The sequence below is a fragment of the Suncus etruscus genome, chromosome 12 (genome assembly GCF_024139225.1).
Source record: "Suncus etruscus isolate mSunEtr1 chromosome 12, mSunEtr1.pri.cur, whole genome shotgun sequence".
Taxonomy (NCBI): domain Eukaryota; kingdom Metazoa; phylum Chordata; class Mammalia; order Eulipotyphla; family Soricidae; genus Suncus; species Suncus etruscus.
Window position 1 is genome coordinate 79486809 of NC_064859.1, and position 9694 is coordinate 79496502.

The following is a 9694-nucleotide window of genomic DNA, read 5'->3' on the forward strand; positions in this document are numbered from 1 at the left end:
CCCCTGAGCGGCACAGGGTGTGGCCCAAAAACCAAAAAAAAAAAAAAAAAAAGATTGTATCATCCAAAATGATATGTCAGAGGCTAAAGAAAAAGTACAGAAGGTAAGACACTAGCCTTTTACGTGATCAACCAGGTTTTGATTCCCAGGATGCTGGATTCCACTTGATGTGACTCCTAAGTGTAAATACAGGAATATTACCTGAGTCTGCTGGGTAGGGCCTAAACACACACACACACACACACACACACACACACACACACACACACACACACACACACACCACATGCAAAAAGTCAAATCAATTATTATTATTGTATCATTATAACAATGAGTAAAAATATAAAAACTGGGGGGAGGTTAAGAGACTAATTAAAATCTTCCTTCTAAATCATCTTTTTCAACATTTTCACTTGAATTCAACTTTGGGACATTCATTCCCTTTATTTCTGTTTTGTTACAACCATGGAAATATAAAAATATTTTTAGTATAATAAATATATAACTAATTATCTGTATATTATTAAATTATATATTTTATTATACTATATTATAATACATCTATTATTTATCATGTTTATATCATATATATTTCTATATTGTTTATTATAATATAAGATAGACATTCATATATTATATAAAGAAATATATTTGTGTATAAACATAGTATTTATAATGAATATATTTATTATATACTATAAATATGTATAATATAATAATATATTATAATAAATATAATAATATTTTCTAAGATTAAATTTGAAAGACCAAGCAATTATATCATTGAAATCATACATTGGGAACAAAAATAAAGACTCAAGATGTTTAAGAAAAATATTCCTTTATCCTGCATGATTATATTTGTGTGAAAATATGGGGCTGGAGAGATAGCATGAAGGTAAGGCATTTGCCTCTCCTGCAGAAGGACGGTGGTTCGAATCCCAGCATCCCATATTATTCCCCGTGCCTGCCAGGGGCGATTTCTGAGCATAGAGCCAGGAGTAACCTCTGAGCACTGCTGGGTGTGACCCAAAAACCAAAAGCAATAGATAGATAGATAGATAGATAGATAGATAGATAGATAGATAGATAGATAGATAGATAGATATAGATATAGATAGATATATAGATATAGATATACAGATATAGATATATAGATATATAGATATAGATATAAAATAAAACCATACAGAAAAGTCTGTTAAAAAATTCTCTGGAGAAGAGACTGCTATAACAAGGAGTACTCTGGTGTGACCCCAAACCAACCAATCATACCATTTTCTCCCAAAACCCATAGTTTGTCAGGGGTGATGTAAAACTCCGATTTCAGGGTATTTTTTTCCACTGAGTTGAGTGGTATAGGCGACAGTTGAAAAAGAAGGCAAAGCTTACCCGTAAAATGATGAGAAGGATCCTGGGGAATAGTAACTATGAGGGCTGGCTTCTTCTAACTGATCCAAAGTAGCAAAATACCCTGAAAAACAATTCAATATTTCATGTAGTAGGGAGATTATAAACACCCCACCAGGAAATCCAGTACTTTCCTTAACTCTTGCCCAGTCTTCTCATTTTTCCCTTAGGCTCCAGGGTCTCCAATATTGTAGACAACAGTAAAAAACATCTTCTGAGATGCAAAATTCCTGCTCCTCACACAACAGCAATGTCAGGATTCTCCCATCAAAGCCCCATGGTCCCTTCTCGCCCCCAGCACAAGCCCTTGGTCCAGTAGACCATGCCCTAAAACAGTATGTTGATTCCCCTGAAAGTTTCTATGACTCATCATCTGTGACTCATAGAAGGATTGCTCATGAAGATGGCAATCAGGACTTTTCCTAAGTCATGAAGTTCAACTTAGCTACAGAAAGTGCTTATCATCATCATCATCATCATCATCATCAGTACTAATAGTATATTAAATAAGACAATTCAACTGATATTAATAAAATATCAAAAGGATGACCATGATTTGAGGAAAACATCTCTAAGGACAAAAACAACTAAAACACTGTATTGTCCAAAATGTATTTTCAAAGGTCCAAGAAAAAGTACAGAGGGAAAGACACTAGCCTTGTACCTGGTCAGCCAGGTTTCAATTCCCAAGACCCTGGATCACACTTGGTGTGACTCCTGAGTATAAAAACTGGAATCTCACCTGAGTTGCTGTTTAAGGACTAAACACACACACACACACACACACACATGAAATCAAATATTGTATCATTAAAACGAAGAGTAAAAATAAAATAAGGGGTGTTAAGAGACTAAATCAAAATCTTTTTTCTAAATACATCTTCCTCTTCAACATTTTATCTGAAATTTAACTCAACTTTGGGACATTTCCTTTATTTACCAACAGAGACAGCTCTCTGGGCTATATTGCTACTCTGCTGGTTCCATCTCAGACACCAATGAGACTGGGATGACCACTCAGCAATAGGAGGTGTGGTCCACACACTAGAATTTCCCACTGAAGACCACAATACATTGTTTCAAAAGATGAACCTCACCAGTGATGGGGTGATCAGAGGGTATCCAATGGTCCTCAAACTACGGCCTGCGGGCTACATATTGTATTTATTCCCATTTTGTTTCTTCACTTCTAAATAAGATATATGAAGTGTACATAGAAATTTGTTCATAATTTTTGTTTTTACTATAATCTGGCCCTCCAACAGTCTGAAGGACCGTGAACTGGCTCCCTGTTTAAAAAGTTTGAGGACCCCTGGTAGACTATACCCTTTGGACTACCTCCCCAACCCCTAAAATACTCTTTAGAATAGATCATATGTACTACTTACTGTATCTCTTGGTTGTTACTGAAAACCATAGATCAACAAGAGCCAGGTGGCACAAAATCCACAATACACACCCCTGAAACTAATGCAAAAGTAGTTGGGTAAGTTGGGGCACATTTTTATTCTCCAATAGTAGTAGACACAAAACTGTTCTTTGCAGAGGGAGAAAGTCTTACAAGATCATGGCTGTGTTTTAACAGTTAACTCTAATAATACAGGCAAATATGTCTACTGTTACTTTGATGGCATTTTGGTTTTAATAATGAAATGGATGCATCTTTTCTGAGTGTTTAAAAAGAATAGTAGTTGGGACTGGAGAGATAGCATGGAGGTAAGGTATTTGCCTTGTATGCAGAATGACGGTAGTTCGAATCCCAGCATCCCATATGGTCCCCTGAACCTGCCAGGAGTGATTTCTGAACATAGAGCCAGGAGTAACTCCTGAGCTCTGCCTAGTGTGACCCAAAAATCAAATACAAAAAAATAATAGTTAATTGCTTATGTTTAATAAGCAATAAAGGCAAAAAAAAAATAAAGTCAACAGGGCCAGATCAGTGGTGCAAGTGGTAGGACGTTTTCCTTACACATGCTAACCTAGGACAGACTGTGGTTAGAAACCCCAGTGTTCCATATTGTCCCCCAATCCAGGAATGATTTATGAGTTCACAGCCAGGAGTAACCCCTGTGGCTGGAAAATGAAGATAAAAAAAAATAAAAATGCGAAATTCCTGCCAGATGCTCAAGGAAGTGCTAGGACTGGGGCAGACGAAACAACTGTAAAGGCCAGTGAACCAACATGGCATGGAGGAAGTCTGGGTATGAATCCTACCAGAAAAGTGTCCCCACAAAACCATCCAAGGGGACACAAGATATTTTTTAATTGAGAATATACAAATATTTTGAATACTAGTGAAATGGCAGTTACCTGTTTCCACTGGAGAATAGAACTGAGCATGAAGAATGAGAAATTTTTGTTTATATACTGCTTCAGCTAGACCCAGATATGCTATGGTTCACCAGAGCTAAGCAATGTGGGTACCTGAGTAAGCATGCAGGATTGGAGACTGACCTCCATTGTGCCAGGAACACAAAACATCCCCCCCTGAGCACTCTTGAGACCAGAGTGAGTAACTTCTTAACATTATACTCATGGAACATCTGTATTTCCTTCTGTTTAGAACCATGAAAATATAATGATAATATTTAATAAATAAATATTTTATAATAAATTATATTTTATTATAGATAATATAGAAACATACATATTATTCATATATTATATATAATTAACATATTTATAGATAAAATAATATAATACATACATTTGTTATATATGATGAATATATTATAAATTATATTATTATAATATATTATGATAAATATAATACTATTCTCTTTCCAGATTAATTTGAAAGAAACAAAAAATGTTTTGTTACTTTGGCAATAATGGTAAGACGTTGAAAAAGATCCCTGTTATAATGCATGCTAATGTTTGCGTGAAAATATAGAAAAAAAATAAAAGCACACAGAAATGTCTGTTAAAATTTTTCTGGAGACCGCTATGAAAATAAGTATTCTGTATGTGACACCAAACCAACCAACCAACCAACCAACCAAACAACCAACCAAACAAACAAACAAACAACCAATCCATTTTCTCCCCTACCCATACTTTGGCAAAGGTGATATAAAACTATTGTTTCAGGGTCCTTCTCTCCATTGAGATGCTCTGGTGCAGGCTGCAGTGAAAGGAGAAGGTGAGGCTAATTTGCAAATGCCTAGGTGGTGGGAATGGTAACTGTAAGTGCTGGCTTCTTCAAATTGCTCCTAAGTAGCAAAAACCTTGAAAAAAAAACAATAATATTTCATCTAGTGGGGAGATTACAAACACCCCACCAGGAAATCTACTACTTTCCTTAACTTGGCCCCTCTACTTATTTTTCCTTAGGATCCAGGGTCTCCAACACTGTAGGCAATAGCGAACAACTTCTCAGATGCAAATTTCCTGCTCCACACACAACAGCAGTGTCAGAGTACCTCAGTCAATGACTCACAATACCCTCCCAGTCCCCCACCACAAACCTTGCCAAAGTCCAGTAGGCCATGCCCTGAAACAGTATGTAGACTCTTCTGAAAGGTTCTAAGACTCATCATCTATGACATAGAAAAATTGCTCCTGAAGAGGGCACATGGACTTTTCCTAAGTCATAAAGGTTACCTTAGTTACAGAAAGGGCTTACCATCATTTTGGTCACCATAAACCCCATCAGTAATAGTAATAAAATTAAATAGGACCATTCAACAAAAATGTTTATAAAATATGGAAAGATTGAGTTTGACTTGAGGAAAACATCTCTAAGGGCAAACAGAAACCAAAAAGGTTTAAGATTGCATTGTCCAAAATGTTAGATCAGAGACTGAAGAAAACGGACAGAGGCTAAGACGCTAGCCTTGTACCTGCTCAATTGGGTTTCGATTCCCAGGACCCTGGACTTCAAAGGGGGTGATTCCTGAGTGAAAAATACAGGAATATGACATGGGTCTGCTAAATAGGACCTAAACACCAATAAATTAATTAATTAATAGTGTATAATTAAATCATAGTAAATTATTTTTAAAAGGAAAGGTTAAGAACTTAATTTAAAAATTTTGTTATAAATCCATATTTTCCTTAAACATTTCTTCTTCTGGTTTTTGGGTCACACCCGGCAGTGCACAGGGGTTTACTCCTGGCTCTAGGCTCAGAAATCGCCCCTGGCAGGCAGAGGGAATCATATGGGACACCGGAATTCAAACCACCGTCCTTCTGCATGAAAGGAAAACGCCTTACCTCAATGCTATCTCTCCAGCCATCCAACTGTCTGCTTTGGAAGCTCGTGATTTGAGTGATTTCAAATATCCAGTGTCTTTAACCAAGAAGTAAAGTGAACATGTCAGAATGTCTGGTTTCAGTCCCACCTCTTTGGACATGGTACCTAGGTAACAGCTTTTAAGATCCACTAATACATATGCCAGCTAGAGCTCGGGGTCTCAGACTCGTCTGTGACCCTTCTCTTTTCACTGAATTAATTTACTGTTAATTCAGCTCCTCCTGAAGCTACTCATCTTGCTGAAAACCAAAGCTCAAGATCCTTGCTCCTTTACCAAATATTCTGAGATGTCTAGAATGTTTTCACAGTTACATACCAAGTGCTCTTTGAACAGCTTTGATTTGCCAATTCAGCCCTTAGAACTGTGTTTCAACGTTTTCAGGAAGAATTTGGACCTAACCCCAAGTGACTCAATCTAATTCTTGGCTTTCTGGGTCACAACAGTCTCCTTCTGTCCTCTTTCTCAGATTGCCGACACTGGGACCTCAGTGATAACGCAATAGTAAGTAGGGAGTTTGCCTTGAAGGGAAGTCAACACAGGTTCAATCTTGGCATCCTGTAGGGTCCCTTGAGCCCAGCTGGGAGTAATTGAGCTCTGAACTTAGAGCTAGAAGTGAGCCCTGACACTACTGGGTATTGATCAAAACTACAAAAAAAAAAAAAAAAGAGGAAAGAGAAAGAAGGAAGGAAGGGAAGGGAAGGGAAGGGAAGGGAAGGGAAGGGAAAAGAAAAGGAAAGGAAAGGAAAGGAAAAAGAAAAGGAAAGGAAAGGAAAGGAAAGGAAAAAGAAAAGGAAAGGAAAGGAAAGGAAAAAGAAAAGGAAAGGAAAGGAAAGGAAAAAGGAAAGGAAAGGAAAGGAAATGAAAAACAAAAGGAAATGAAATGAAAGGAAAAAGGAAAGGCAAGGCAAGGAAAAAGAAAAGGAAAGGAAAGGAAAGGAAAGGAAAAAGAAAAGGAAAGGAAAGGAAAGGAAAGGAAGGAAAGGAAAGGAAAGGAAAGGAAAGGAAAGGAAAGGAAAGGAAAGGAAGGAAAGGAAAGGAAAGGAAAGGAAAGGAAAGGAAAGGAAAGGAAGGAAAGGAAAGGAAAGGAAAGGAAAGGAAAGGAAAGGAAAGGAAAGGAAAGGAAAGGAAAGGAAAGGAAAGGAAAGGAAAGGAAAGGAAAAAGGAAAGGAAAAAGGAAAGGAAAGGAAAGGAAAAAGGAAAGGAAAGGAAAGGAAAGGAAAAAGGAAAGGAAAGGAAAGGAAAGGAAAAGGGAAAGGAAAGGAAAGGAAAGGAAAGGAAAGGAAAGGAAAGGAAAGGAAAGGAAAGGAAGGAAGGAAGGAAGGAAGGAAGGAAGGAAGGAAGGAAGGAAGGAAGGAAGGAAGGAGAAGAAAAAGAAAGAAAGAAGAAAGAGAGAAAGAAAGAAGAAAGAGAGAAAGAAAGAAAGAAAGAAAGAAAGAAAGACAGAAAGAAAGATAGAGAGATAGAGAAAGAGAGAAAGAGAGAAAGAAAGAAGGAAAGAAAGAAAGAGAAAGAAAGAAAGAAAGAGAGAGAGAGAAAGAAAGAAGAAAGAAAAGAAAGAAGGAAAGAAAAAAAGAAAGAGAGAAAGAAAGAAAGAGAGAAAGAAGAAAAAGAAAGAAGGAAAGAAAGAAAAAAGGAAGGAAGGAAGGAAGGAAGGAAGGAAGAGATAAAGAGAAAGAAGAAATAAAGAAAGAAGAAAGAAAAGAAAGAAGGAAAGAAAAAAAGAAAGAGAGAAAGAAAGAAAGAAGAAAGAAAATAAAGAAGGAAAGAAAAAAAGAAAGAGAGAAAGAAAGAAAAAAGAAAGAAAGAAAGAAGAAAAGAAAGAAAGAAAGAAAGAAAGAAAGAAAGAAAGAAAGAAAGAAAGAAAGAAAGAAAGAAAGAAAGAAAGAAAGAAAGAAAGAAAGAAGAAAAACATCCCCAAGTCTGTAAACTTTAATTTTTTAAAGTTTATATGTAGACTTAAGGTGTGCAATTTCGGTTTCCCAGTCGGCAGAAGTGGTAGGGGAACGTCTGCTCCCTCGCCCCTCCCCAGGCATTTCTGAGGCTTCCTGTGCCAGCAGAAAGGGTGTCTATCCCCAAGTGGGAAGGACATTCATCCTAAAGTATTTGTGTACCCCACTATTTATCACAGCATTCAGTATAATAGCCAAGGCTTGTAACCAACCTCGATGTCCAACAACAGATGAGTGGATCTTTAAGATGTGGTATCTATACACAATGGAATCCTACAGGGCAGTTAGAAATGATACAATCACAGACTTTGCAGCAACGCGGATGGATCTAGAAAATATTATGTTAAACGAAGTACGTCAGAAGATGAAAGGTAAACACAGAATGATAGCACTATTCTGAAGTACCTAGAATATACACCAGATATTCAACCAATACCCCACGATCAAATAACAGAGTGTAACAGGATAGAAACCTCAAACACTGTAATAATCACAATATCCTGGGGAGTAGTGCCCAAAACATAGGGAAGAGAAACAACAAAAAGCCCAACTACACATTATATCATAAAGAAACCAGCAACAGCAGAAACAGCAGTGTAGAGAGAACTTTTACTACAAAGGCCCATAATAATTTCCTAGGGATTTTATACAGGATTACATGTAAAGATTATGATGGGAAATTACTGACTCCAATGGAAACATTTCAAAACAATATGTTTGAATGCCTTAACCTTACTATATTTAATTTTTCTGTCCATAGGGGTTCTTGGATACAAAGGGTGGACATCCTACGGTGGCACCTCGGTGCTCGGTCACACGAGGCACCATACTCAGCTTGCATCATGAAAATGTTTGGATAAAACTCTTTAACATACCCTTTATGTCTAGGTTATGCCTAGAGGACCTGAAGCACATGACCAGCCAGACCACCAAAGCAACAACCATGACCTACAGATTTTTACTACAGATTTATACATTGAACACGTTCAAGCAAACTAACATGCCCTTGCTCTTTTATCCTCTCCTTTAATTACTTTGTATTTTTGTTGTTGTTGTTGTTTGCTGGTTAGTTTATTTTGTTTTGTTTTTCTCTCTTCTTGTCTTCTTCTTCTACCTTCTCCTCCTCATTATCATCAATTCAATCTGTGTCAAATAAAAACCACACGATTACCTCCTCTATAGGAAAGGAAAGCTGACTGATAGGGTGCTGCGGACAATGCTGCAAAGGGTAAACACCTATATAGATAGACCTCACTAACACAATGGTTAGTACTCAAGACACGAAACCTATACATATCCAAAAGTTGATCTATTAGTTTCTTTACCTTACATGTACTATATTTACCTGTCTTTCTGTACTCAGCATATCTCTTGCTCTCCATACCTCTCTTCATTAATATATACTTAAGCAAACTTCTTCATATTTATATGTAGGCAGGAGCACACAGAGACAGGAATCCTCCTTGAGAGACAAACCTAAATCATAAACAACCCATACCTATCTGCCTTGCAAGCGCTAGCCAAGGAAAGATCGCGACCGCGGTTTGATTCCCTGGCATCCCATATGGTCCCTCCAAGCGAGAGGCAATTTCTGAGCGCTTTGCCAGGATTAATCCCTGAGCATCAAATGGGTGTGGCCTGAAAACCAAAATAAATAAATAAATAAATAAATAAATAAATAAATTGGGTTCTGTACCTCTAAGTGTAAGAATATCTGAGGAAGCATGCAGGATTGGGGATTGACCCCTGCCCCTTGTGCCAACACAAAACATCCCCCTGAGCTCTCTCAAGACCAGAGTGAGAAACTTCTTAACATTATACTCATGGAATATATTTGATTCCCTCTTTTTATAAAAAAAAAACCCACAGAAATATAGTCTCTTTACCAAGATTAAATTTGAAAAAATTATAGCAATTAAATTATACATTGGTAATAAAGAAAAATTCTAAGATGAGGCCAAAGCAGTGGCACAAGCAGTAAGACATCTGCCTTTCCTGTACTAGCCTAGGACAGACTGCAGTTCTATTCCCTGGTATCCCATATGGTCCCCCAATCCAGGAGCGATTTCTGAGCTTATA